Source organism: Oenanthe melanoleuca, chromosome 1 (genome assembly GCF_029582105.1).
Source record: "Oenanthe melanoleuca isolate GR-GAL-2019-014 chromosome 1, OMel1.0, whole genome shotgun sequence".
Taxonomy (NCBI): domain Eukaryota; kingdom Metazoa; phylum Chordata; class Aves; order Passeriformes; family Muscicapidae; genus Oenanthe; species Oenanthe melanoleuca.
This window is the reverse complement of record NC_079333.1, coordinates 1299308-1325460: the sequence shown is the minus strand read 5'-3', so window position 1 is coordinate 1325460 and position 26153 is coordinate 1299308. Positions and strand designations below refer to the sequence as shown.

The window sequence follows — 26153 nt, the reverse complement described above, 5'->3', positions numbered from 1 at the left end:
TGTGCTGCCCAGATTAGAGAAACAAAATGATTGAAACAGCAGCTGGAAGTGAGCTGCAACACCTTGAACTTCTCCCCGAGTCTCTTTAAGGGAAGGTGAAGGTTTTTCCTTCTCCGTGCTCAGCCCAAGCTTTGTGATACGGCACAGACCGGGAAGGGATTTTAGTTTGGAGCTTGTTCCCATGGGAGCAAGGCTGCAGTGGGGTATGCCGTGTATCTTCCAGCCTCCCTGCAGCTTTGGCAGGCGAGAGGGAGGAGGAGAAGGCTCAGGGCAGAGAGGAGAGGAAAGGCTGTTTTCTGGGTGTCGGTGATGAGGAGGGGCAGTCCTGAGCGCTGGATGTGGCGCTCACCTGGGGCAAAGCAATTCCTGAAGTGCTGTGATTTCCCCCAGACACTGGGTTTGGGTTTGGAAAAAATCAGTTTTAAAGTTCTGCCCTTTCCAGCTAGGGAGAGTACCAGCTTTGGACTTTGTGCTGGCTGAAAACAGTTTCACCTCACGGTCGGGAAACCTTTCTTCTGGCAGCAGCCAGTCTCTGAGCTGCGAGTTTTGCAGCCCAGGCTGCAGCAACAAACGCTCGGGACACCTCTGGCCACAGTTACCGTGTGCGTGAGAGGATTCTGTGCCGCATCACAGCGTTTGGCATGTCTTTGTGTCTGCTTTTCCCCTTCGTGTGCGCTGTGCCTAAGATTAGTACCGCTTTCCTCCTCGTGGATAAATAATTTAAACACCTGGACTGATTAAGTGTGTGCATCTCAGCTCAGAGCAGTCGTGACTTCTTCTTTTTTTTTTTTTTTTATTCCAAGACTGCCTTTCCTGAAGAAGATTCAAAGTAACTGAAAATAGCTTCATCACCGAAACATCAAGCATAACTTGGGGATTGTTGCTCTCGTGGCAGGGATTCTGACAGTGTACATTTGCCTCCCCATTAGCAACATCTCATTGAACGCTCAAGGGTTTATTGACAACTCGTTTGCTTTGCCTAATTGTGTGCCTTGCTGCAGGGCAGGACTCGGCACTGCTGGTGTGAGGGGTTGAGGAGCCGGGAGCCAAATCCCTGCTCTCCCAATCCTGCTGCTGCAAGCACCTAAAGAAAGAAATCTTTTCCCCCATGTGTGACCCCTCTCATCCTGCCTCAGTCACAGCTCAGACTGGCTGACAAAAGCACTATCAGATGACTGGAGTTTCCTCTCCCTTTATTGTCAAAAAGTGCTCTTGGAACTACCTTTCTAGAGCAGCTGAATGTCTCTGGTCTGCAGTTAAACCACAGCTGGAAAACATCTCTCATCTCTCACTCAAAACGTCCTATATCTAGAGATGTAAAACCCCGTGCCAGAAAGCTGCAGCAGAATTCTTTGCCCACGACTTTTCCTGCTCCACCAGCACTCCTCTGCAAGAACATGAATATCCTGGCTGCCTGTGTCTTGTCTGTCTGATGTGCAGGGGGAAGTGTGCAGAAAGCCAGCGGCATTAGGAAAGTTTTGCTTGGCTTTTGGGTTTTTTGATTCCTTACCTCCCCCTTTTTTATATATTTTTGTTTAATTTTTGTGTTTTACAGTAACCTGGTAGATTTGTCAAGGCTTCAGTCTCCCTCTGGCTTTCCAGGCTCACTTAGAAGCAGTGCTCAGCCAGACAGACACACAGCTCTCAGCAAGCCAGGGCAATTCCTGCTGGGATCCAGTTCCTGCTTGTCTGTGGGACGCATGCATTGCTGTAGCAGCAGGCAGGCTTTGCTGTTTCAAATTACCCCATACCCCAGCCCATCACACTTTGCCTCTTCTAAGGCAAACTTAGCCTGCCTTTGCCCCTTGGCATGGCTGGGGGAGGGATGGCCTCTCCAGCCCTTCCACTGAGCTCTCTGCTGGGATTGTCCCTGGAAATTGCTGCCTTCTGTCACCAGCAGAAAGGACTCTTGGTGTCACTTGGACAAAAACCTCTCCCTCCCTGTTCCAGCAGGGCTCTGGCTGCACCAGCCCCTCACCTCAGTTTGCTTATGGAAAGGGTGTCTGAAACCTTGAGTGTCCTGCTTCCTGACCACCCAGCGAGTTCCTGGGGAGTTTCTGTGCAGTTTGGAGCTGCCATGAAAGCCTAAATTCATGCCCCACCTGCATTGCTGCATTCCTACCTGCAGGACTTGCTGCAGGCCTCCATCTGTAGCTTGTTCCTTCTCCACAAGTCTCCCCTGACGTCTGGGCAGGTGTGATGCAGCTGCAGAGGCTCAGGAAGGGAAACAACCCACAGAGAGAGCTGACTGCAGTTAACTTTTCCATTTAATCTGATGTCCTGGTACCATCAGGCTTTCAGGAGATGGCAGTGGGTTTTGATCCAGAGGGTTTGGTGTCTGTGATCTGAGATGGGGACCTGTCATGAGCTGAAACACAAGTTCCACCTCAGTGTGAGGAATAACTTCTGTCCATGGAGGGGGCAGAGTCCTGGAACAGCTGCCCCGGGAGAGTATGGAGTCTCCATCCCTGGAGACATCCCAAACCCACCTGGAGGGTTCTGTGTCACCTGCTCCAGGTGACCCTGACTTGGCTGGGTGATCTCCAGAGATCCCAGGATTCTGTGCACATAAATCCTGGCTTGTTTCTGCTAAAACACATTTCCTGGGAAAGCCACACTGACACCTTGGCAGAGACCTGGCAATGAAGTCAGTGGCTTTGGAATTTCTTTTTCTGTTTGTTCTGTGAGTTCTGACAGCAGGATGGCCTCGTGGTGCCCCTCTGCTCAGGGGTGGTTGTGGGGACAGGCACTGGAGCTGACAGAATCACCTGCCAGCATAATGAAATGCATAGCTAAATGAACACAGAAACAGCAGACAAGTGAGTTGCTTTTGTACAAATCGCCTTTTGTCTTTGCTTTTTTATGGAGGCTTGCTGGAGTGCAAAGATCCCTCTGTGAAAATAAGGTGAGCAATTAGTATTAATTGATTTGGGTTTTATATGGCTTGGGATGAGCTTGCTGAGGCTCAGTGTGGCAATGTGTGCAGTTCCAGGAGAAACTGATTGCGTTTTGTCTCTTCCATGTGTCACTTTCCCTTAAACTGCTAATGGAATTCCATCACTAATGAACAGGATGTTCCATTAAACATGCATTCAACTTCTAATCATTAACAAGTGTCTTTTTAGGATCCTTCTTCCTTGCTAGCCCCCTGCTTTGCTGGGTATACAGTATTGCATTTTTCTCTTGGTTTTTAAAAGCTGTGAGTGGAGATAGCAAGAATTCTGAGTCCATTCCTGTATTACTCTTTGGAGAGTTACTTTGCATGGCCTGGCTGGGGTTTTTGTGTGCTTTGCTTTTGGTAGCAATTACTGCTGCTTGCATTTGTGGCTTCCAGTGCAGAACAAAGCTGGTTTGTGTGCCTGGCCAGTGGTAATTGTTGACGGTCGATAATGCTGGAGACCTCTCATTATGGCCAAGATCTGAATTGTACCAACTTCTGCTGAACCCAAATTACAGGGGTTTCATTTCAGCTTCAGGGCTCCCATGCTGGAATATTTTCTTTCCTCTGGTAGTAAAGCAAAGAAAAAGGCAGTGTTTGAGGTCTTTCCTAAACCTGCTACGCACGACACAGAACGGAAGTGTCACAAAAACTGCCAGAATTTCTATTCTTACCCTTGTCTGCTCTGACTGTGTGGGTAACACAGACTTATTGTGTCCCACGGGGTGCTTAAACTCATTCCCTGCCTGTTTCAATCTGTTCTCTGTGTGTTAGGTGGAATATACTGAGTAAGAGGGACTTGCTGGGGGTTCTGCATATCCAGTTACTGGAGCAGCTCATGGACCATGAACCATTTAAACCACAACCCAAGGAGCTGGACAGGAGGGTGGGATCCCCCCAGTGTGGGGAGCTTCTGGGCCTTGGCTGTGAATCTGCTTTTCTTGGAGCTTTGAATGAAACAACTGGTGTTACCTGGGCGTTTTCCTCTTTCTTTTCTCGGTGGAATTTTTGTGAGTAGGATGGTTTGAAAAAGAATGTGTCATTTTGGGAGGTTCAGCAGGATTTTTCACAGCAAGATGAGACATTGGGATGGCCTGTCCACGAAGGTGGGAAGGCCTGGCTGTGGCACTAAGTGCTGTGACAAGGTGGGGATCAGACACAGGTTGGATTCCATGGGCTGGGAGGGCTTTTCCAGCCTGGATGGTTCTCTGGTTTACAAATGTCTGAGAATGGTGTTTGCCCGGAGTGATTAGGAGATTAAGTAATGGATTAATTGTAATTATTGCACTGGAACCCCGCTGATGTGCCTCTGTCCTCTCTGAAAGGCTTGTATGGGAGAGGCTGAGTGCCTTGTTTTACTCTGGGCAATTATTTGTTGGCAATGCACGTTTTTGTCCTTGTGTCCCAAATGAAAGCTGTTTAGCTTTCAGCTTGGAATTGGTGTGAAATTCCTACTTCTCTTCTACACGTGGAAATTGTTTGCTGGCAGCATGTGATTCCAGGGGAATGTTCTGATTTGCATCACAGGAAGGCTTCAGCAGATTGGGAGAATGAAAGGACAGTTTTCCTTTGGGCACTTTTGGGTGTTTGGAGGTACCTGCTGGGGCAGGATTTGGGGTGAACTTGCCCTGGATGAACAAGGAGCTCTTTGTCAGCTCCCTCATCCCATGAAGGCATTCTCACACCACACTGAATTTTCTTCCACTCTGTATTTCTGTATTCATAATATGAAGCTACTAAATAGTAAAGTTTTGAACTTAAATCACAATCACAGGAAGATCTTAGAGTACTTGGGACTTTAGGTAATCACAGAAAAGTGTGGGTTGGGAGGTTCCTGAAACTCATCCAGATTCACCCTTTCCATGGGCAGGGACACCTTCCACTGTCCCTGGCTGCTCCAAACCCCAGTGTCCAGCCATGCCATCCCTTTTCCCTGCCTCTCCTCCCCACGCGGGTTGGAATCTTCACTGGTGTCCTCCCCCTCTTGTCCTGGGGTGGAGGAGGCAGGGGATGGAAGGAGTGCTCCTAGGTTTGGCCAACAGAGAGTAGCTCTGCTCTGTATTTTTATCCAAGAGTGCCAAAAGACACTCCTCCCTCCTTTCTCTTCCCGGAAAAGAAGGGAAAACATCCCTGAGAAGGGACCCCCAGGGTCTGATAGATAAGCTGTCTGCATTTTTGTGGCAGGGAGTCATCTCCTTGCCTTAGCCCCTGCTCCCTGCTCCAGGTAGGCTTTATCTGCCCCCATCTGCCCCCCAGGGCTCTCTGGTTTTCCTGACTGTTTCACAGAACTGAACTGTTCAGTCCCAAGGAGCTCCTGGGGCACATGGATGTGGCTGCTGGGGGGCTTCTGCTGTGTGCCCTGGGTAGGGCAGGTGTGCCAGGACTGCTGCTGGAAGGAAAAGCAGGTTCCCTTCCTGCTGCTGGGCACCTGGGGCTCTGGCCAGGTGGGTCTGCACACTTCCTTGGCACACTTGTGCCTCCTTGCTGAGCTTTGGTGGCTGCTTCTGGCCCTGGCCCCTCGTGTGGTTTCTTGATCTGGCCCTCTGTTCCAGGCATGAAACCAGGGCTTGCTGGGCTTTCTCCTGTACCCTCTTGCTGACTTGGATTGTTCCATTCCAATGGAGTACATTACAAGTTCTTTTTTTTTTTTTTTTTTTTTTTGGCAGTGCTTTCCTCATTGCCTCCTTCTGCCCTGCAGTGGGAGCAGGAGAGACAGCAGCAACGGGGACTGAGCCCTGTGCTTAAAACCAAACTCTCAGCTTGGTGTAGCTGTAGGAGCAAATCCATAGTTTTCCTGCAGACACCCCCAATTTTCTTGAAGAGAAGTTATGCTTCAGGTTGTTCCTTGTGCTGGAAGTGTGGAAGGACATCCTTGAGCCTGGCTCTTGCCTGTCTGCTTCATCCTGGGGTGGGGGACAAAAACAAAGGGATATGGATGGACAGGAAAGAGGGAAGGAAGAAGGATTTTCCAGAAGGATTGGAGCTGTGTAAGGGTTGGAAGCAGAGTTCTGCTGAGAGCCTGTAGGATCCACAGCAGCTGAAATCCTGGGGAGGAGGCAGGGGCACCCTAATGGGAATCATCCTGTGGGGAACTGGGAATGGCAGGACAGGAAATGCCTCGGGAGAACTGCCTGCTGCAGATGCTCCAGGTCTCTGGAATCAGTGAACAACTGAGTCTCATGCACAGGGAGACAATTTATTCTGTTTTGGTGGGCAGGAGAGGGAAGAGCTCATGCGTGGTGGGAGTGAGCCTCAGGATAATGTGAGCAGCTTGGGCTGGGGATCTTCTCTCAGATCATCCCAAATCCTTGTTGACAGAAGGAATGTGTGGATTTCTTGCCTCATGGCTCATCTGCTCCAGCCCAGGCAGACAGGGACCTGTTTATCCCATGGGGCCACCAATAATCTTCTAGGTGCAGGCAGGTCTCCTGCTGGGTTTCTGTGCCCCCTTGATGTGAAGGGGTTTGTCAGCACCCACTTCTGGGTGGGGACCTTGGGGAGACAGCTGTGTTCTGTGACCCTGTTTGTGCAGGGGAAACCTGGGTTAGAATGAGGGGAAAACAGTGGCACTGATGATAATTCAACATAATACCTGTGGTGGACACAGGTCTCTCTTTGGGCTGTCCTAAAAAGAATATAACCCTTCTTCCAAGCAGAAGCTGGGAATTCCTGAACTTTTTATACTTTTGAAAGTTTCTAAAGGAAGCAGTGAGAGTAATTAAGCATTTCTCAGAATTACTCAGGGGTGTTTCCCTGCCTGGGGTCTGCACAGGGCTTTCCCAGCACCACTGTTGGTGTGCTGATCTAAGCTGAGTGTCTCTCTCCATGTCACTGAAATATTTTTTTGATCTTTGCTGTCAGTTGTACTTCAATGGTGAAACTGCATCCTCTGGAGAGCTGTGCCAAAAATGGAAAAGCCCGTGCTTGTTCTGGTTCTAGGCCTGCACTGGGCTTTGTGAGAAGGGATCATTTAATCACCATCCCCAATACCTAAGAGAACAGCTGGAGCTGTGTCTGGATTTCTTCCCCCAGAGGGTGCTGGCACTGCCCAGGCTCCCCAGGGAATGGGCACAGCCCCACAGAGCCCCAGGAGAGTTTGGGCAGCACTGCCAGGGTGCCCAGGGTGGGATTGGTGGGGTGTCTGTGCAGGGCAGGGGCTGGACTGGATGGTCCTTGAGGGGCCCTGCCAGGTCAGGAGTTTCTGTGATAAGGGATTATGAAAATACAGAGGCACTTGGGGAGTCAAGGAGTTAGAAGTGTCTTCACTCAGCTTGGGCTGGCAATTCTGGATTTCCCCTCAGTGTGGATAGAAAGAACAAGCTGTTCTAAAGGAATAATTCTGTGTCAAAAACAAGCTAACACCCCAAACACCCTGCTTTTAAAAAATTCATTTCTCATATGTAGAATATTCTGTCAGCCTTTCCCTTTCCCTTTCCCTTTCCCTTTCCCTTTCCCTTTCCCTTTCCCTTTCCCTTTCCCTTTCCCTTTCCCTTTCCCTTTCCCTTTCCCTTTCCCTTTCCCTTTCCCTTTCCCTTTCCCTTTCCCTTTCCCTTTCCCTTTCCCTGAAAGAGATCCAATCAATTTCTTTTGCTAACCTGTGCCAATGTTTTCTCTGTTTGAAATGCTGTTTCTCTTAGCTGAGATTAAAATTTCCCATACTCATATAACTTTGGAACCTTCTAAAATTCAGTGCCCAAAAGTGTGCCAAAGTAGAGTTGTTTTGTGTAACTGTTTTTTACAGAATAAGATATAACTGGTAGAAATAGTGTTTAAGGGAATTTAAATAGCAATCTCTCCATCCATAATAAAAATCACAGTGATGTCAAAGTGATTGTCAGACCTTGGGTTTCTCCTTTCAGATCTGTTAAAGGTTTGTTCTGCTGTTTGGGTCTGTTTTCATCTCCCTTTCTTGTTATCAGAGTGCTGCTGCCACTTACTCTGCCCTCTTTGTACTTGGGCTGCAATACCTGCTCCCACTCCAGAGGCCTAAAGTAAACATGCTGCTATTTTCGTTCAAGTAGTGTCTTTAGTTGTGGGTTTTTTTCTTATTTTGAGGTGAATATAACTCAGCATAGCACTCAGTATTTATTTGTGTTAAAGTGGTGACCCAGCGTGCTTGAGCATTTCACATACAATAGTGTCTGCCTCACAAAGAAAACACTGATAAAGAAAATAAATCCAAGTCTGAGCAGGAGGCTGTGAGTATCTATCAGAGGATGCTGTGCCCTGTGGTTCAGCTGCAGGGACCCTGCCAGCTCCCTGTCACAGTGGATAATGGGAATAAAGGCAGCTCTTGCACTGGTACTTCTGTTACCTGCCACAGTGAGTGGGTACTGAGTGAGACTTCTGGCCCTGGCATGTGGCTGCTGCTCCAGGTGTGGGACCAGCCCAGCCAGGGCTGAAGGCAGCCTGTGCTGAGGGTTTGCACTGCCCCAGGGCTGGCGAGGGGAGCAGTGTGTCCCTGGGCTCCGTGGGGCTTCTGCACAAGGAAACGTGTCTGGGCTTTTCCCCCCACCTCTGAAACTGCTGCTGGTGATCCCTGGAGTTCTGGAAAGCTGGTCCTAGAAAGAGACTACTGAGCTTCCTTAAAATAGCTAATTAAGAATGTATTTAAGCTTGTCTGTGTGAGAAACTAGCCAGCCTAGCTGTAATCGGATTGTTCTGGCTCGTTTTAATTGTGCTGATCTAACTGGTGTGGTGCTGCAGTGCAGGATAAGGTTTGGGAGCAGCCTTCTCTTGGAAACCTGCAGTCAAACCTGCCCCTCCCCAGATCACAGAATCCAGGTGGGTCAGGCTGAAGGGACACCGTGGGTCACTGGTGCCACCTCCCTGCTGTGCATGTCTTGGCACTGTGGATGACCCACATCAGGGGCAGTGAGAATAGGCTCACATAAATATTTGAAGTCAGGAGTTACTCATGCATACAGTATTCAATTTGATTTATTTATTTGATCCAGTGTTAAGAGCACAGGAGTTGAACACTCGGAAGTGCAGGGGAAGCCCTGCCTGAGGAATCCATGTGTGCATTCAGCAGAGGGGTCTTGAGTCAGTGGTGTGCATCTGTGGCAGGAGTTTATTTTCATTTCTTCCTAGGTCCTTCCTTCGGGATGTTTCCTTTTAACAAAGAATTAAAAGGGTTTTAGTTTTTTTTTAAACATCCCTTATGAAACCTCCAAAATATATTTTAAGCAGAAGTCTGTTTTTTTTTTCTTTACAAAAGGAGATGTCCTGCTATTTCAGCACAAGTCTTTGGTGGGAGGTTGTTGCTCTGCTTTGTGCCTCTTGTGACTCTGTGGATTTGCTGTTGCTCTCCCTTTCTTGGCTGTGGGAATTCCCATTGGAGACAGTTTGGATGCTGGGGGAATTTGGGCTGTGTTTCATGTCACATCTTTGCTGGGCTACAGAGAAGACTTTCCTTCCCACTGTTAATTCCTCCTCTACAGGCAAAGAGATCAGGACTAACCCCAAATTAAATCAAGGAGGGCTTGTGTGAGCATCCCACTGACAGGAGAAGCTTTTGGCTTCTTCCCTGGGAAAGCAGCCTGGCTTTGGGGCTGCTGCCTGAGAGAGGGTCCAAAAATCTCCTCCTGCTGTTTAAACAGTATATAAAATACAATAAACTCGTATTTTCCCCTTTGGGGTTTAGTTTGAGCTTTTGATATGACAGTGTCACAAACTGGGGAGGAATGCCATGAATAAATAAATATGTCAAAGCTCCCAAAAAACCCACTACCTCTGAATGCTCCACTGCAAAAGTGTTTGACTTTACTGGCTCGTTTTAAGCCTTGGCTTGTGAGCCCCTTTCACATCAGATGTATTGCTGAAACCAGCCTGCAGTAATTGGGGAGTTCTGCTGCTGACTTTGCTGTGTGTAAGAGGGAATCCCTTTTTTCTCACTGCAAATGGATTGCTATCAGGTTGCTTCTCCTATTTCTGGAATAAGGTTTGCTTCAAAAGTCTTGAAGAATAAATTCTCTGTCTGATTTTTGCCTTGAATGGGTAGCACTGCTAAAAAATTAATGGAGTGCAATAGGCTGGATGATGATTTCGCCTCTGATGTGAAGGAATTTTATATTCTTCTTTTATTTTTAATTGCCTGGTGCACTTTCTTCTTAACTATCTACATATCTATCTCATTTTTCTTTTTTCCTGTGCATGCAGTTCCCTGGGATCCTGGTGATCATCGCATGTGGATTTTTCCAGGGAGAAAACAGGATGGGGCAGAGACAGATTTGACTCTGGAGCAATGTTTTATGTCAGTTTGCAGCAGTGTTTATTTCCCCTGGGCAAAACCAAATGGTGAATACCTTGTAGAGATTGCAAAGAAACATTAATTACTGTGGCATATTCTCCTCTTTGGCTCAACTCGTGCCATTTTAAAAGTGTTTTCCATAGCTTGGATTTGTTTGTGTGGGAAGTCAGTTACATAATTAAAGCAAATTCTCTTCTATGATTCTGTTTTTCAGCCAAATGTTTTCCCTTAAATTAGTACTGTCTGTAGCTGGGTAAAAATGAGGAGTGTCTTTGTCAAAGTTTTTATCTCCTTTGAAGCTTTTTTCATGTACTCTTCCTAATGGGCATTTTCCCATATTATTCTTTGTAATTGTTTTGTGGTCATTGTCTGCTCTGGCTCGAAGAGGCTCATTAGGAAGCAAAGCCCTTGATGCCCAGCTCAGGAAGGGTATTTATGATGTGTGAGGTGCTCTCACTTTGGTGAGGTGGGGTTTGCAGAAGGTGTTTCTGCTGGTTTGGGCCCTGCTGTGAATGGGAGTTGTTCTGATGAGGAAATTGCTGTTTTCCTGCCTGCCCCTCTGCAGAGTTTGTGTTGGTGCTGCTGGCAAGTGTCTGGGATTTGGGCTGTCAGAGCATTGTGGCTTTTCCTTGTGGAGAGCCTGACCCAGTGCTGGGGGCAGGAATGAGGATGGCAGCATTCAGGTCCAGCAGGGAGCTCGGGGGCTCTGAGCACATGGTTGGGATTATCTGGTATGCAGTGAGACAGCAAATGTGCAAACAAAGTCCTGGAGCTGGGCATGGTGCTCCCTGCTCACCCTTCCCGGAGGTTTGTGGGGTGTCTGGAAGCAGCCCCACAGGGTTTGTGTGATGGGAATGGGAGGGCAGGGTGTGTTTTGCAGGAGTGGGGTCTGATTTAAGCCAGGCTTCACAGAACAGTGCTCTGCAGAAAGAGCTGTGCTGGCGAGGGAGTGGGAGCATCTCTCTGTTGAAATACCTTTTACCTGGCTGCCTGGGACATGGTGTAACTCTGGAGCTGTTCAGGAAGAGGTCTGCCTGCGAGTCATAGCAGAGCTGCCTTTGGAGGGGCCTTTGGCTGCCCTGAGTGTGGGTGGGATGTTTCTGTGCAGTGTGAGTTGGGAGCAGCATCTCAGCTCACTTCTCACCTTCTCTTGTTATGTTGTCCTGACTTGGTGCTGCCATCACTGAACCACGGAGTCATTTATGTTGAAAAGGACCTTCATGATCATCAAATCCAACCTGTGACTGATCCCCACATTGTCCCCAGCCCAGAGCACTGAGTGCCCCCTCCAGGGATGGGCATTCCAAACCTCCCTGGGCAGCCCCTGCCAAGCCTTGAGCTCTCTTTCCGTGGGGAAATTCCTGCTGCTGTCCACCCTGAGCCTCCCCTGGCCCAGTCTGAGGCCATTCCCTCTGCTCCTGTCCCTGATCCTGGAGCAGAGCCCAACCCCCCCAAGCTGTCCCCTCTTGTCAGGAAATTGTGCAGAGCCACAAGGTCCCTCTGAGCCTCCTTTTCTCCAGGCTGAGCCCCTTCCCAGCTCCCTCAGCCTCTCCTCCTCAGACTTAACTCTCTGGACCCTTTACCAGCTTTCTTGCCCTTCCCTGGACTCAGTTTGAGCTGGATCTTTAAAACTGTCATTTGTTCCAATGGGAATCCAAGAGTTCTGTTCGGCTCCACTGTGATCACTGCTGGAGCTTGGAGGTGCAGACACACAGAGGTGATCTCCCTTGGGTTGGCACTGAAATACCAATTGCACTTAGGGCATCTGCTGTGCTCTTACACTCGTGGTGTGTAAATCCAGCCCTTGGGTTGACTTGTGAAGCCTCGGCCTCTGTGGGGCTGAAAGCATCAGCAGCTGGAATAGCCTGAACTGGAAGGGAGAATGGAACTATGTTTGTGTTCTGTCTGCTGGATATATTGCAGGGTTTTCCTGCCTGTTCCTCTGGAGGTGCATTTCTTTTGGTGCTCTGCTGTGTGTGTGAGCGTGCCTGCAGGCGCTTTGTGAGTGCTCACCTCTGACTGTGTTCATGGAGCCCAGGAACCCCTCCGGAGCTGACCTGGGCTCCTGTGGAGCTGGAGGCATGAATCACACCAGCCTGGAGACGTGGATCCCTCTGGGAATGCCACATCCCTGTGTGTCACGGCGGCAGGGACTCACCAGGTGGCCGGAGTCACACAGACAGCGGCTTGGTGGCCATGGGCGCGTGGGGAGGAGGGACCAGACGGAGCAGTTCTTCTTGTTCCTGCTATCCACATTCTCCATCTCTCCAGAGCCTGCTTTTCCAGCACCAAACATGCCTGTGCTGTTCCTTGGCATGGTGGGTTTGCCTTGCCAAGTGAGGGCTGATCCCAAAAGGTTCCTGTGGGGTGCAGCAAGGAGCCTTCTCCTGCTTCCTCTGTAAGGAAAACTTGGCACAGGCACCCACTCAGCCCTCACTAAGGATTTCTGGGGGGAATCTTGCCCTGAAACTTCCCTGTACTGGGTGCATCGTTATTTTTGGCTGCTCAGAACCAGAAAGGTCACATACATGAACCTTTTCTTCTTTGCAGAATTTCAACATGGCCATTACCCTTTCTGCAATCTGCCTGCCCTGCTGAGCATGGCAGTGTGTGGGACACGTCTGTTTCCTGGTCCCTTTGAGTAATTGTGTACAGACCATCTTTTCATCCTAAAAACCCCTTGGCAATTGGGAAAACCGGGAGCTGACTATAAGGCAAAAAAGATCCTCACTCTTGTATTGGATTCTAGTACTGAGTGCATCCCTGGGCTGTCAGGGATGTCACCATGGAATCATCCCCACCACCCATTCAGCTTTACTTCTCACAAGCTTTCCCTTGTGAATTAGGGAGCAAACATAGGTGACCATGGATTGTCACAGCCATGTGGCACAGCTGGGCTCGGGGTGGTGTTGAGCTGCAGTTTGTTCATCCCATTGAGTTTGTTCATCCCATTCCCTCCCCAGCTCCCAGCACCTCGAGTGAGTTCTGCCCCGTGTTCAGTGCAGTTTTATCTGTTTTCCTGTATGTTCTCTCTTCCCTGGCAGCCTGATCCCGGTGGGAAGGTGAGGTTGCATGCATGTGAGGAGCAGCAGCTCCTTTGTTCTCCAACAGCTTGTTTGCCAGCAGAGGAGCCAAGTGACAAAAGGAACACTGGGGTTTTTGCTGTCCTGAACATGTGCTCCTAGTGGGGATTATTGACAGCTGAGCTGAGGGGCACCTGAGTTTTGGGGTTAATTTGGAACCTAAGACATAAAGGTCTTTTGTGACTGGGCCTGAGCAGCCTTTTAAAGGTGCTGAAATCTGTATTTTGAGCTAATGTATAATTCCTCAACATGCCAGCCAGAGAGCCCCCATCCCCCCTGTGCTCCTGATCCGTGCAGAGCTGTCGCTGCCATCCAGGTTTTCCTGTGCTATCTCCTTCTGCACTGTAAATGGTAATTTAATTTCCACATTTACAGACCTTAATTAATTATGAATAAAGTCATTTGTATGAATTTTAGAGCTGAGGGGTGGTGGATTAATGGCTCTTTGGGAAGGGGAGGCCTCTCCAGCAGAAGGGATCCTGCACAGGAGCGGCTGAGCCAGCGCTGTCCCTTCTGTCCCGTGTGCGTCCCTGAGACAGAAGGACCTCTGCTGTCTGTCTGTCCCCTGGTGTCTGTCCCTGTGCAGACACAGTGTCCTGCTCTCCCCACTCATCCTTCGAGGCTGGGAGAAGGCAGAGGGCAGGTTTTGTGCTCCAGGCACTTCCCAGCCCAGAAGGGTTTGTTTTCTTTCCTTGGAAGCTCTGCACTGCTGCTCCCGAGTTTGGCTTGGCAGAGTTTCCTGCTCTGGGCTGTCTCCAGCCCTTCCTCTGCAGCATCACTGGAAAGGCTGCTGCTTAATTCCCCAAGCCCCTGGTTTTGTGTCTGGCTGCTGTGCTGGGAGTGTTTGTCTGGGGTTCCCAATCCCGCTGGGCCATGCTTTGGGACGGGGTTGGGGTTGTGCAAGGTCTGTCTGGAGGGCAGATTGCCATCAGCCAGATCCAGGATTTTTCATGAAATAACGCTTAACTTCCTGGGGTCAGCTGGAGGTGATGGGATCGTGTTGCCTGCAGTGGCTGACAGGGCAGTGACAGAGTTTTGTGCTGCACAACTCTTGGTTTTATTCCCACCGAGTTCCCTAAACCTGCCTGGCCCTGGGAGCAGCAGCAAAGGCAAGCAGGGCTAGGGTTGTCATTCCTTTATAACACACTATCAAAAAATAGCCAAACACAAGTGCTTAGATTACTCACAGGGCCCTCTGGTTTTGGGTGACTTCTTCCTGCTTAATCATTTCTTTTCCAAGCTAATGATTTCGTAGCAGCCTCATGATCCTTATACTTCTCTGCATTTTGTTTACTTGTTGTCCCTGGCTATCATCCTGCTGTCCAGATCTTTCTCCCCATGTTTACAAAACTGTGCTTTAAGCCGTGCCTGGTATGCTCATAAAACATTGGTGGTGTAGCACAGGCTGCTTTTGGTGAGAAGGTGATTTATTACAGAAAAAGAGAGGCACAAGCTGGAAGCCTTTGCAGTCTGGGTGTATGTACCCAATAATTTATGGAATCAGAGGATCACAGACTGGTTTGGGGTGGAAGGGATCTTAAAAATCATCTGGCTCCACCCTGCTGCCTTGGGCAGGAGCAGCTTCCACTAGCCCAGGTTGCTCCAAGACCTGTCCTCAGCTTGGACGTCTTAGGTTGTGCTTAAGTTTTCTTGAATGTCTCAAGACAAACTTAAAAAAAAACCCCTCAAACTCCAAAAAGGCATCAATGTATTGAACTGGTAACAGTTCATGCAAACAAGAAGGTGTTCAGCTACTGGAGTTCCCACTCTGGCACGTGGCCACAGCCTCCTACTCAAGTGCTCAGCTGCTTTGGGAACCTGATCTCAGAGGTCTGATTTACACTGGTTACACCAGTAACTCCAGCTGTGCCCAGAACCACACCATGAGGTTGTATTTAAAAGAAGAAAAGACAGAAAAAGCAGAACCTTGCAAATCCTGATTTTTTTTTTTTTTTTTTTTTTTTTTTTCAGTTCCTCCTTAACAGTTCATGTAGTTTCTTGGTCTTTCTTTTTTGTGAATCTGTAGCATTTTAACCACTGGTTTCTATGGGATATGAATGGTGTTTCTATGGGATTTGAATGGTGTTTCTGTAGCTAATCATGATACACCACAGTGGCTGTTCATGAGAGGGAGCAGCAGGAGGAGATTGCCCTGCGAGTACAGAACACAGCAAGTGTTAGAATGTTCTCCAAAGACAGGAGAGGGAGAACTGTGGCTGTTGCCCACTCAACTTAGTTTGCCAGAAGGGTAAAAGTCTTGGAGCTTGGAGGACTCTTGAGTTCATCCTGCAAATCCAAAGGATCCTGGTGGGCATGAGAGCCCCAGGCTGTGGCAGGGAGCAGCAGAAGGAATTTGGGCACAGCTGGGAGCTGGCAGGGCATGGGAAGGGAGGGCTGAGGGGTGGCATGGGCACAGAAACATGGGCTGGACAATTTCTGCCCTCACCTGGTGAATTCTACCTGATTATGTCTCTGAAGTGCCTGCCCTCATTCCCATCAGGAGCCTGGGTTTCCCTGGGAGGTGTGGGAGCCCAGGGCTGCTCTGAGGGGCTTGCAGAGGTCCCAGGGTGTTATCAGAGTGGTTTTTTGGGTATGAGGTAGAGGTGTGGGTGATTCTCCCTCTGTCCCCATTAGTCTCAATCCTCACTCTGTTGACTTTTGGCCATTTCTTAACCAGCTTTAAAAAGTATCTGGAGCAAAAACGGGTCGCTTAGCAACCAGGGCGGCCGGAGAATGGGTCAGTGATTAACAATTATGTATAATCAAGGTTAAAAATGCAGGGCAGTCTGCACCATCAGCTGGAATGTTTCAGTGCTCCAACACCAGGATTGATGGTGGTGGGGAGGAAATTTATCCCAGCTGTGGTTCTGACCTCATGAACACAACGATTCAAGACTTGAAACCAGACTGAAGTGTCTTTTCTTTACCCATATCTTGCAAATAAAAGCATTAAATAACCTTTGGATGAGTAACATAGGCATGGTCTGTGTTTGACATGTGTTTTTTTCCCCAGGCTCTGGGCCTTCCCCTGGCCGTGTGACTTTGCAAACAAACAGAAATAGATTTGCATGGGAGTGTGGAAAATGTGGAGTCTAGCTGTAGTGCAGACACCAGGAAGGACCCTGGGTTTCTGCTTCTGGTCACCTGTGTGAATCTGGATGCACTGCTCCTGAAGCAAGCAAACAACAAATGCCATGAAAGATTGATGAATATGTTTTTCTGAGTCTTACTTGGCAGAGTGATTCTTTTCCTAAGTCCTTGGTGATGTGTTGATTTCTGGATGAAGAGGCCCCTGGCAGCTTTTCCTCCCTGCACAGAGTAGAAAAGGCAGTGTCTGGGTTGTGATTTCATTTACCCCCATAAAGGTCCCAGCACTCCCCATTGCTGCAGGAGCATCCAGTGAGAATATCAATCACTAGAACAGCACTGCATCTGTTGGATGTGATACCAGGGTTGCTTTGCCAAGTCATTTACTTTCATTGTCTAATCAATTCCTCAAGTCTCTTGCCTATTTGCCTCTTTGTTTAATTAACCCCTCTTTTCAGCCTTCCCCCCCAAGTCACCATCCTGATCTTGGGAGGTGAGGATCAGCTGACAGTGAAGCAGTGCACTCCAGGAGCCCTGGCTGCAGGTGATTTATATTCCTCAGGACTAATCTTCCATCACTGTCCAAGGCTGACAATGTCACAGACAGGCAGCTCTCTTCCTTCCCTCCCCTGACCATCTTTCCCCCTCGCCTGCTTCCACTCAATAGGCTTATTCCCTGCCAGCTAAAATAAAGCATGTTTTAAAGATCCCTTTCAAACTGGTATTACTCATCACCTTCCTTACCTCCCACCACTGGTCCAGGAGAAAAATCGTCTTAATGCCCCTTTCCACAAGAGTCAGGTGATGTCTTAATGAATGCTTTCCTTGCTTGGTTTTGGTCATTAAACACACTCTGCCATTGTTGGCTCTTTATGGCTTCAGCCTAAGTGGTAAAATCCATATGTGAGACTTTGCAGAGGCTTTTAGGTGTCATTAGGGATCATTAATATGCAGAGCAATGCCAGGCAGCAGAGGCTGCTGGGGTAGGAAATATCCATCATCTGCTGCAGGATAACTTTAGGTCAGCAGGAATCAGGTACAGGGGCTGGATTTGGGCAAGGATTCCTCATTAGTGAATCAGGAGAGTGTGGGGTAGGATGGGGAGGGGAAAAGCAACCTTGAGCATCTTTGGGGTGCCTTCCATCCTCGTTCTGCAGTGTTGGTCTGGAGCATCTTTTGGATCCTGTAGCTCTTGTGTTCACTCCAATGACTCCTCACTGCAGAGAGGCTATGCCCAAACTTGATAGCTTGGACTGCATTTGTATAAATTGAATTAATACCCAGTTTCAGGCTATCTATTGCCTGCTTGCACAGGCCAAAGGGTTATTTTCCTTACTCCTGCCTTCTTGATTAGCATCTTCATTTCTGCCTTGTGAGCCTTTCCCTGATTTTGCTCATTTGTTTGCCACCAGGGATGGATTTCTACACCCACCACCCAGGCAGGTGCCTTCAGGGAAGCCCTGGCACCTTTGTGGTGGCACTTGAGTGACTTTGATGCCTTTGTGGGTGCAGCAGGGGGTGCCTGTGATGGTGGTCTCCTATTTACTGTGGCTGTAGGGGAGAGCTCTGCCTTGCTTTCCTTGATCTGCAGGGTTTGGGAGTATCAGGGGTGTTTCCTATGGTCTGTCCTGGCTCAGCAAGGAAGGGAGACCAGCTGAGCAAGGATTTATGTATCTCCTTTTTATTTAAAGAGCGTTTCTCCACCTTGGAAAGTTCAAAAGATTATTCTCTCCGTGCTGGTTTGTGATACCAGACAGGCTGGAAATGTGAGTGGGTATGTTAATGTTGCTCCTGGCCCTCGTGGCACTCACTCCTGAAAAACAGAAATAGTTTAATGTGCTTGGCCTGGGAGCTTTGATTTGAAATGAACACTGTCAGCCATGTGAAATAGATGATAAATTACACTGAAAAACGTGTTTTGGTTTCCAGCAGCAGCGCTGGGTTATGCCACAAGTGCAGGAAAAGCAGAGTCATTTAAATTGCAGGTGTTTGCCCTCCTGGCTCCTGCCATGCTGTGCTGGGCTGCTGGGAGGTGTCCCTGCCCATGGCAGGGGCTGGAGCTGCCTGGGCTTAAGGGTCTCTTCCATTTTGGGATTCCAGTCTGTGATTCCATGGTTTTCCCATGGCTGTTTTGGTTCGAGGTGAAGCTGCCTGTGCAGTGACTCCTGCTCCCAAGGGGCACCAGCATGGAGGTGGCAGGAATTTCTGTGTCATCCATATGGAATCACAGATTCATTGAGGCTGGAAAAGCCCTCCCAGCCCTTGCAGTCCAGTCTGTGCCCCATCCCCACCTTGTCCCCAGACCAGAGCACTGTGTGCCACATCCAGGAGTTCCCTGGACACCTCCAGGGATGGGCACTCCAAACCTCCCTGGATGCCCCTGAGCTCCCTTTCCATGGAGAAATTCCTGCTGGTTCCACCCTGAGCCTCCCCTGGCCCAGCCTGAGGCTGTTCCCTCTCTTCCTGTCCCTGTCCCCTGGAGCAGAGCCTGATCCTCCTGGCTGTCCCCTCCTGTCAGGGAGTTGTGCAGAGCCACAGGGTCCCCCTGAGCCTCCTTCTCTCCAAGCTGAGCCCCTTTCCCAGCTCCCTCAGCCTCTCCTGCTTTCTGGGATGATTTTTCCTGTTGCTGGTTGCTTTATATGCTCATTAAAAGCAGTGGGAATTTGTGGGTAAAAGGGAAGATAGCAAATGTAACCCAGTGTAAGCTCTAATGTGTTTGTAGATAAAAACCAACCTGACACGTTTCTGTGCTGGAGATTTATAATCTAATCATTCCTTCACTTGCTCAGCAGGGACTGGAGCAGCATGTAGTTATTTACATATAGGGAACATTAAACAGCCACCTCTTTAAACCATATGTGAACATAAAATCCTACAACCACTGCTGAGTAATGGGTATCTGTGAAAGACAAGAAGGGAAATAAAGCAGAAATGAGCAGAATGAAAAGGCATCACTGCAAGGAGCAGCTGTGCCAGGGGCATACTCTGTCCCTGTGCATCTGTGTCCTCCTGAACAAACTCTGTGACAGGTTTGCTCTGTGCTTTGTGTCCCTGTGAGGAGCTGGGGGGGGCACCCCAGCACCCCTCCAGAGTTGGCATCACTGCTTTGGGGCAGCTGTGGTTCCTCAGACACTGAAACCCTGTTTGCACCTTCCCTCAGGTGGCTTTTGGCGTGTCCTGGCTGGCTCTGGCAGGGGCCCTGCAGGGATCAGGGTGGGTTTGTGCAGTGCTGGGCTCACTGCTGTGCTGGTGCTGTCTGACACAGCCACCTTGGCTTTGCCACAGCTCCTGTGGCACCTGGCAGCTGCCCTGGCTCCTGCCAGCCCTGCAGCTCCAGGCTCTGCTTTGGATCTCTGACTTGGGAGGTTGGCAAAGGGATTGGGGAATGGAAGTGGCTTTTCCTTCCTTTTTTTTCAGGAGAAAAATGCATGGAAAAGGCAGGCTCTGGAGGAATCCCTGCTCTCTGTGCAAATCCTCTTGTGCATCGCATTTCTCTCATACAAGCCCTAAAATCACAAGTTGATGTGTTCTTTCTGTGGGTGGCTTAGTTCCTTGGAATGGACTCTCCTGCACTTTTCCATCTCTTTTACTGATCATGAACAGGAGGTTGAAAACAATTCCCTGGTACATCCCCAGGTGGGTGCAGCTCCACCCTGCAGAAGGCAGGTTTGGTGGGAGGTGTCAGCATGCAGGTGAGAGGCAGAGCTGTCAGCTGTGCCTCACGTGGATTTATCCCTTCCTGTGAATCTCCTCCTTGCTGGGCTCCTCTGGGGCTCTGCTGGTGGTGAGCCTGAGAACAGCAGCTTCTGGGGGGATTTAGGATAAAAGGAGAAGTCAACTGCTGTGATACAGGGGGATGAGTCAGTGAGTTTCCATCACAGAAATAAAACAGTTTCCTACTTGTAAAACACCCTTTTGATGGCATTTTGACAAAATACTGTTCTTTGTAGCTCTCATCCTTTAACCCTCTGCATTCCTGGGCCCTGAAAGGAAGATGATAGAAAACATGGAAAGTGGGAGGCTTAAGCAATGTTTTGTTCTTAAATCCCCACCATTTTTAAGCAGTATTTTAGAAATCTCTACTGTATTTTAAATTAGTTTGTCAGAATATAATTACCACAAACGAGGTAAGAAACTCATTTAAACACGGCAACTGTAGTGGAGAATGCAATTTTCAGAAATCAGTGGAAATTGTAATTGAGTCATTAAGTGCTGACTTCGGTAATTAAGAGTTGGGTTTTGACATTTTGGGCTCTGTTGCTAATTGTCCGTGGAGAGGGTACAAAAATGTTGTGTTTGCTGAGGGTTTGGTGGCCCCCTGGGCCCGTGCAGGGGTTGGTAGCCTGGCAGACTTCACCTGTGCCTCCTCTTCATTTGTGCCACAGGATAGAGGAAAGGATCCTCTGGGCAATAGTCAGGAGGAGTTTTCTGAGTGAGAGGTTGGTGCCCAGCTCCTCAGCTTGCCATGCTTTCAAATCTGGGTCTTGGCTTGTAAATCCATCTTGATAAAACATCTGGATCTCCCTGCGGAGTGCAAGTGCTGATAAAGTTATTCATGAGGGAAATCAGTGGTGGAAGTGCATCTTGTCACTCCTTGTTTGCAGAATTATCTCTGGGAAGTCAGGATGTTCTGCATTTTTAACTCCTGCAGCTCAAGCAAGATGCTCTTGTTGTAATAATGGAGAAACCATGAAACCCTTGACATGCTGATAGTTATTATCAGCTAGAACAAGCTTTATGTTTGCTTTCCTATTAAGAATTCTAATTTTCCAGAGCAATAGCATTTCTAAGGCTTTTTTCATTAATTTTATTGTTTTCCTAGTTCCCAGATGATGCTGTCTGGGCTTTCAGCATAGGAGCTGAGGTTGTGGTTTGGTGCTTTTGAGCTTTTACACCAATAAATGCATTGGTGGCTGCAGTCTCCTCTCTGGGTCTGAGTCTGTCATGACCTCCTGTCTCAGCAGAAGCCAGCTAGAAGGTTTCCTAAAACATCTTTTTAGTGCTTTGGCCATGCTCATTTCTTAGCATCTGTGACTAAGACATGGAAAACCACTGGCAGTTAAACCCTTGTCTTACCCAGAAATCCCCTTTTTGCCACGGTGGGATTTTTCCAAAATTGTACTTTCCTTCTCTTACTGGGGTCTCTGACCTTTAAAGCTTGATGGTGCTTTCTCCTGGACTTGTTCATGTTTATGTTTGATGTGAGGCATCCGTGGGATGGATATTCTTTGGAGTGGGGCACCTGGTGGGATGGACAGAAGGGAGCAGGCACCCTGAGGGAGGGCTCCCAGGAGCAGCTGTGCTCAGAAGGAATGATCCCAGAGTACCTGGAATATCTGGAGCTGGGATGGACTCAGGAGGATCATCGATCCCTCCCCATGTCCCATTGCAGGCACTGGTTTTGGGCACGGCACTCCTCAGAATGGCTGGCAGTGGCTGCATGCTGTGTGGCAGAAGCCAGGGAAGCAGTGGGGCAGGCTGGAGTCACCATTCCAAGCTTTCCTGAGCAGGCTGGGTAGGAAGGGCTGTCTCCTCGTGCCTGGGCTCTGTGCAGCTTTGGGCAGCTCCTTTTGGTGCTCCAGGCTGGGCTCTCCCAGGCACTGGCTCCCAGCTGAGCTCCTGCTGGAGCTGCAGGCTGGGGCAGTGATGAGGATACACTCTGCTTTGGGCAGAGTTTTCCTCCTGTTCCTTTTCCCTTCCTTCTCCTTTAATTGGACTACTGGGTCACTCCACTCACCAGGACTGGTCCTGGAGGCTCTGGAGCTGATGTGGGCTGGCAGCCTGCTGGTCCCAGTGGTCCCTTGGGGATCTCCCTCCAAACCCTGCAGTGGGGGATGCCTTCCTTCATTTCACCTGGCTCTGGCTGTAGGGAGGAACAATTCCAGATGTCCTTGTGTGGAAGTGTGCAGTAGCCTCTGGGTGGGACTGGCCTCTTCTGGGGAGCACAGGGACTGGAAAACCCTGAGTGCAGCTCAGAGGTTTGCCTGTGAGCAGCTCTCACTGCAGCATGGGCTCTGTGCCTCAAACAAGGCAGCTCCTTGCAGTTCCCGTGGCAAGCTCTCCTTCCTGACTGAGCCTTGCACCAGCACTCTGTTTGCTTCTGCTCCCTGAGCATCCTCCTGTGTGTCCCCTCCTCTCTAGACCTGCCACCAAGAAGCCAAGTGGAGATACTGTGAGGGCTGAAATCTGTTGTCAGTGGGAGTGCCCAGAGGAAAAACTCAGCCCCTCTGCTCTCCAGGGATCTCTGCAGACAGCACCATCAAGGCTCCATCCCTGCAGAGCTGCTGTGTTCTCCTAGGAGCTGTTGGACCTCTGGAAAACAAGAGGTCTTGCCAAGGTAAGTACAAATGACATGTCAGACCATGACTCCATTCTTGTATTTAATCTTTTTTCTTTCTTCAGTGGCTGAGGTGTTTTCAAAAAAGAAAAAATTAAAGCTTTGCTACTTCTGGGACAAAACCTCTGTGCTATCCTTCCTCTTAGGTTTTCATAGTTTAAATGTGTGGGTGTCTGTTGTGGCATCATGTGTGTCCCACCACACGTCCCTCCCTTTCCTCTGCCTCTTTAGTCATGAGGATTCAAGTCTCACGTGCTTAAAATTTGTCACATGGACCCAGCAGCAGTTAAAAAAAAAAAATCCAGTAAAAAAAGCTCAGAAAACCCCAGGTGTGAAGCAGACCTCATGGTTTGGATGCCTGGAGCTTGGCCACACCGTATTTCCAAGGATGATTTGCAAGCAGGGGTTTCTCCAGTGTGTCCCTGAGCCCTGGGCCAGTGCTGGCCTTGCCCTCCCCTGGAGGATTTGGGATTTTCCCGTGGCTGGCACTGCCCCATGCCCATTCAGGTATGTGTCCCTGGGGCTGCCCTTGTGCTTTGGTGGGGCAGAGGTGTCTCCTGACAGTCTGGCTCTGTCAAGGCTGCTGGTCCCTACCTGGCAGCAGGAGTGTGCAGGAGGAGGCTGGAAGCAGTGCTGGAGGTGCTGCCTAGCCCTCAGTGAGGAGGGGAGGATGGCTTTGCCCATGGTCTCTGCAGTGCTGTGTGACCCCAGGGCTCTCTGGAGGATGTCACTGCCCCAGTTCCCACCTGCAGCCTTTCCTGAGAATGTGGAGGGCCCCTTGTTTTCTGCTAAAGCTGCAGCCCCACTGGAAAGGAGCATCCTGAGGATTGATTCTCCTTGCCCTGGCTGTGTCTGAGAGGAGCTTCCTTCTCCTGTCCCCATTCCCCTGCTGCCTGGTTTTCCCCAGGGCTTCCCTCCCTGCCAAGCTGCCAGTGTAAAACTAAAACATGGAAATTCCATAGTGTAGCCATTAATCAGCCCTCCCTGAGAGTTTCCAGCTGCAAATTGCCAGCACTGACAGATGTGGGCTGCTGAATCTGAGCAGCTGATCCTACCAGGAGGGCATGGTGGGTTATGTCTGGGTGCTTACTGTGATCTCTTATGGTACAGCACCCTGATTAGTTCAACTCAGAGTTTACAGTTAGTACTTAAATGCCTTTTTTTACTATTTCCTTCTTCCCCCTCCTGTACTTGAGTGAAACTGGACTAGGGAGGGGATTCTATTGTGGTGGCATGGCCAGTGCAGGTTTCCAGGCTTTGGCTCAGTCCCTGCAGTGTCTGAGCAGGGTCAGTAAATTCCTGCCTGATTTTGGTGGGCATAGGATGATTTCTACTATGGGGCAATGACACACAGATCACAGAATTAGAGTCACAGAATGCTTTGGATGGGAAGGGGCCTTAAAGTTCATCTTATCCCACCCCTGCCACAGTCAGGGACACCTTCCCCTGTCCCAGGTTGCTCCAAGCTCCAATGTCCAGCCTGGCCTTGGGCACTTGCAGGGATCCAGGGGCAGTCACAGCTGCTCTGAGCACTCTGTGCCAGGCACTCAGCACCCTCAAAGGGAACAATTCCATCCCAATATCCCATCCACCCCTGCCCTCTGGCAGTGGGAAGCCATTTCCCCTTCTCCTGTCACTCCAGGCCCTTTTAAACAGTCTCTCTCCATCTTTCCTTCAGGTCCTGGAGGGTTGCAATTAGGTCAGCCCAAAGCCTTCTCTTCTGCAGGCTGAACAATCCCAATTCTGCCAGACTTGTAAAAGATGCGGAAAAAAAAATAAAGAGGAATTTTCCCTTTCACAATGCCTCATTGCACAGAAGCAGGATTTCTTGCCCTCTGGCATCCTCAAGCCGGGAGGTCAGGATTTGGGGAGGGGGGATTGGTGCAGGCTGACCCCCTGGTGTGACCTGTGGAGCACAGTCCCACAAAGCAGGGCTGTTCTGGGGGGAGCAGGCAGCCAAGCCTGATTAAACTGTTCCAGGGAGCAGGGGATGAGGAGGAGACTAAGAGCATTTCCTTCCTGGGGTTTTAGGAGACTCTTAAGGGAGCACCCTGGGATGAGTAAGGGCAAAGGCAAAAAGCACTCAGGGAACTTGTCTGGGGACTTGAGCTGTGTGGGCTGTGCTGTGAAAGCTGGGCTTTGCCCTATGAAATGGCAATAAAAGCCAACAAACCCAAAGAGCCAGGTGAATTAGAAACTGTGCAGCTCGGGGAGCAGGGCTGGAAACAGAAGTGCAGCAGCTCAGGCTGACCCCTCCATCAGCTCCAGAGCCTGTGAGCAGGGTGAGCCAGGCTCCTGGGGCAGCCTCAGGCACTGGGTTTCCTCCTCACTGGCACATGGGCAGGGCTCCAGGGCTGGCCGTGCTGTCCCTCTGTCCCCTGGCTGGGGACAGGGCTCTGGGCAGCTCTGCAGCACAGAGCAGCTCCTGTGCAGCTTGGGGGAGCTGGGTGCCCATCAGCTGCACTGATGGCACTGCCCAGAGGCTGTGCAAAGGGACCTGTCATCCTGGTGGCCTGGGACACGAAGGAAACAGCCTGTTCATGTCCAGTGATCCTGAGTGTGGTTCCTCTGCTTCCCTCTTCCATCTCCTCCCTCCTCTGCAGCACAAGCTGCACAGTGAAAGCTGATGCCAGAATTCCTCTTTCCCAGGCTGCTGCAGGCAGTTGTTTCTATGAGCTTTGTTTATATAGATCTGAGGCAGATTAAAGCACCTTTTAGACTCAGAGGCTTGTCAGGAGGTGGGGATTTATCACCCAGAATATCTCTGACCTCCTGCTCCCTTCCATCCTCCTTCCCTAGCCATGAGTTCTGTGTCCTCCCCATGAGCTTCCTGGTGCTCCAGGAAACTTCTAACCACTTCAGCATCCTAGTCATGCTACAGGCACCTTCCTTCCCAGTATTTATTACCCTGTATTTCCCCTCATGGGAAGTGGAGAAGGGAATCAGAATCATCAAAGTTGGAAGAGACCTTCAAGGATCTCTGTCAATAAGGCTGGGTCTCCTGACTGTGGGGGATTTCACTTAGGTTAGAGCATGTCATTCTCTTCAGTCTTTTCTCTACAAGGGTGTTGTCCTATGACTAAATTCTCTGCTGAAGTTATTTTTAAAAAGCCCTAAACTGTGGTAAGTGGATATGTTCCTGTACAAGTATCACATGGACATATATATATATAGATAGTAATTTATAATGGCATCTTAGCATCTTAGGAAGTGATTAGTTTACTTTTGTGCCAGTGTTTCTGCCTGTGTGGAGTGGGAGTCCTTGCTGACACGTGCTGGAGTCCTTCTCCTGCCCTTCAGCTGCTGATGGTTTGAATGAAAAAACACTTTCTTTAGGAGTGTGTCAGAGGAGTTCTGTATTGAAAAGCTGTTTGCTTTCTTAAGTCCACGTGCACATATGTTTTTCTCTTTATAGTCTTAGGTTTCAGTGGTGTTTAAACCCCATTTTCCAAAACT

General features: G+C 49.4%; 1 protein-coding gene across 4 annotated transcripts in view; it reads left to right on the top strand.

Moving 5' to 3' along the window:
- The window catches only part of TIAM1 (TIAM Rac1 associated GEF 1), a 147001-nt gene that overhangs the window by 4390 nt on the left and 116458 nt on the right, over nucleotides 1–26153 (top strand). For 2 of the 4 annotated variants that reach the window (XM_056497159.1, XM_056497143.1), the window contains exon 2: nucleotides 22502–22697. The exons of 1 other annotated variant lie outside the window; for it this stretch is intronic. The gene's annotated coding sequence lies outside the window, so the exon portion shown is untranslated. Of the gene's footprint in view, nucleotides 1–22501; nucleotides 22698–26153 lie in introns of those variants that run through there. One more of the 4 variants, XM_056497166.1, reaches the window with a different exon arrangement.